This window comes from Poecilia reticulata, linkage group LG2, assembly GCF_000633615.1.
Source record: "Poecilia reticulata strain Guanapo linkage group LG2, Guppy_female_1.0+MT, whole genome shotgun sequence".
NCBI classification, from domain to species: Eukaryota; Metazoa; Chordata; class Actinopteri; order Cyprinodontiformes; family Poeciliidae; genus Poecilia; species Poecilia reticulata.
The window spans coordinates 42712915-42716094 of NC_024332.1; the positions used below are offsets into that span (position 1 = coordinate 42712915).

Genomic DNA, 3180 nt, shown 5'->3' on the forward strand with positions numbered 1-3180 from the left:
AGGATCCAAAAGTTGTCAGAGACTAATGTCAACGATGGGCATGGAACAATGTCAAATACTTATACCATAGATCCTCTCAGAGAGCACAGTGACTTGGTGAACAAACTGTCAGACTTGTACTTGTCCCTAATTTCACATTTTGGTCCATAAACTAAGCCTGGTATCAAAAACTGTATTGAAGATGTCAGGAGCAGAGACAAAAGGTTCTACTGAGACTTGAACTCAGATCACTGGATTCAGAGTCCAGAGTGCTAACCATCACACCATAGAACCACCAAGGGGGAACTTAATTAAGATCTTGTTTTGATGACTGAAGAGTCCGACAACGACACAAAGCCTGTTAGGGTCCGAACTCTGTGGTCCATTCATTTCTCCTGCTGTCTGAACCCAGTGAATCCTGGCTTTGACTTCTTACATTACTACATCTTACATTCTCCTTTTCCTTTGGGCTGAGGACTTGGACTGGACCAACTGCAGCAACTGCAGATCCCAGCAGACATGTTGGGTGCATCACTTCTCTGCCTCTCTCTGACGCACTCATCACTCTGACTGAGGGTAAATCTGGACTCATCACATCACATGACCTCCTTCCTTCACTCCTGAGTCCAATCTTCAGCCTCCCTCGCAAACAAACGCCTGTTTCTATGGTTATTCTCCCTGATTAGTGGTTTTCTTAAGGCTACACAGCTGCTCAGCCTCAATCCCCTGAGTTTGCTTCACACTGAGCATGTGGAAAAGCTCTTACTAGACGACATCGCCCTGAGTTCTGCTGCTGTTGTTCTTCAACTGGATTTTTCTATCCCAGTTACAGTCACACCTGAAATCTYTGTTTTCTCTGCTTGATGCCGATGATCTGACCCGTCTTAAACAGACTGATCTTTCCAGCAAACATATGGGCAGAGGTTGTGTCTTTCAACATGGCTGCTTAAGAAATGAGAAGCGACTCGTTCCCTTAAGTTGGATGTATGGGATTCTTTCAATTAACAAGTTCAAAAAAGTGTAATAAAATATTTCACTACACTACTCTTTCATCTTAAAACTAATTCTGTGGGACTCTCTCCACTCAAAATCATTAAATCAGACGACAAAATATCACAGTGTTTGGTGTAAACACCAGTTGACCTGCAAGCCAACAAACCATGAAATGAAAACGTGGCTGTGCTTTGAACGTGTGTAACAAAGAATATGTACTATTAATAAAGCAAGAGCTTATTAACATTCCAGCTTGTGGGTAAAGTAATAACCTTTTTAAAACAGAAGACAGTAAGAAAGTTGTTGGTATCAGGATGCCTTACCAGGTCACAGACGGGTCACACGGTGGGTTTTCTCTGGGTTCTCCAGTGTCGACCAAACAGTTTGCAGGTTATTTCTCTTCTCTGTGGGATGAATTTGCAAATCATAGGACCACCAGTCCTKWGGTGGTCCAAAGATTAAGGTGGAAAAGAAAAGAGATGGACAGATAGGTCAGGYTGCATAATTTATTAACATTATTTATTTAACTGAATTAAATTTTTAAGGTGAGAAAAAAACAATCAAATGATGTTTGTTTTACAGAAATACCTCAAAAATGTCCTCCAAGCGCCAGTTTGAGAACAAAAGCTAAACAAGACACATTTCATCTGCCTGGTTTTATTGTGTGATTTTATTGTGTTGCTCTGACAGAATCTGCAGACGCCCTGAAAGGAAGAGGAGGCGCTCAGGGAACCCGTTAAGTCAAGGTTGTTATGCTGGCTGGCATTTTGTAATATAGTGAGGGATTCTAATCTTTATCAGCTTTAGTGGCCCTGACAAGCTAACATTTATTAAAGTCGGATCAGAGGCACTTCACTCAGGCAATAATGTGCTGTCAGTGACAGTTAGTGCCACCCAAGATGATCTTGTTAAAAAGCTTTTTAATCAGCAGTGGAGCTACAGGAAGACTCATCCRGAGACATCAGGCCTGTCTAAACATCTTCAGCCGCAGAGACGGTGGAAAACCTCGTACCTGCAGATGAACACGGAGAAACCAGCACACCTGAATCCGGATGGAAAGAATAATGATTCGTTCTTGCACATTGCATTCCGTCTCGCGGTCTGCCGGCGTTACTGTCACTGCCTTTGTCATCCTCCTCCAGTCAAGCAAACACTTGTCACAGCTCTGACTCCGCCGTGCCTCCTCAGACACACTCACAGGGCGGCTTTGTCACACTGTCATTCAACCGGCCCGAAGAGAGTGAGAGGTGAGAAAATTTGCTCCTGTGCCTTTCTGTTTGACCGGCCTTTAGTGTGAAACCACTCAATATTCCCTGCTTGGAGCAAAGCAGCGGATTCTGAATACATTAAATGTGAAGTGTATGTCCAGGCGCGGCGGAAATGCAAATATTTCATCCACCTGAAGTTGAATCATTTCCTTTTGAGCCCAAATCGTAATGTAGTTTTCCAGTATTTCCTCACCAGTATGAAGATCCAAATGAACTCAGATCAACCTTTTTCTATTATCTTTAAAAAAATCCCAACACCTAAAAATATATAGAAATAACTCAGAGAAGTTACTGAATCTTACTGTATTTATTAGGGACAGAATGTCAAAGTTATTCTACTCAACAGTCGGACGTCCTGCAGGCACAGGATGGATAATCTGAAGTTTAGATCGGAGATTCAGCCTCTGTTGACAAGTTGTCAGGTTTGCAGCAGATTTCAGAAACTTTCAGGATCCTGTGGTGGCGTTATTTAAAGGCAAATCGTGACAAATCTATCTTTTCTGGGTAATGTCAAATCTTTCTGTAAGCCTGAAGCTGCAGTTTGGCAACAGCAGAAACTTAAGACATTTTCCTCCCACCATTTGTTCTCAGGTAAACAGCAGGAGCATCTGCTGTGTTGTGGTGCGTTTAGAGGCCATTTCTGGGGACGTCCCAATGCGTTTTATGATCTGATTTATGTTTTTTTTAAAGATACTAATCTGGATCATTTGAACCTATGGGGTCCCAAAACTTTGAAACAAAAAATCCTCCAAATCACATTGTCTGTTCCCGGCCAGGATTTTGATGCAGCAGGTGGACATCATGGTTAGCTAATGCTCATCTTGTACGGCCCGTTCTACCCATGGTTAGCTAATGCTCATCTTGTACGGCCCGTTCTACCGTAGATCATAAGCAGTTCTGGTTTGTTGACGTTTCCACTGACCTGGGCTGCGGTCGATCC

The 3180-nt window shown here is 42.8% G+C and overlaps 1 non-coding gene across 1 annotated transcript; it reads right to left on the reverse strand.

Annotated features, from left to right (window-relative positions):
- Positions 1–201: 201 nt before the first annotated feature.
- On the reverse strand, positions 202–273 carry trnaq-cug (transfer RNA glutamine (anticodon CUG)). The gene has a single exon. It is a non-coding gene; the product is annotated as a tRNA-Gln (tRNA).
- Between the last annotated feature and the right edge of the window lie 2907 nt (positions 274–3180).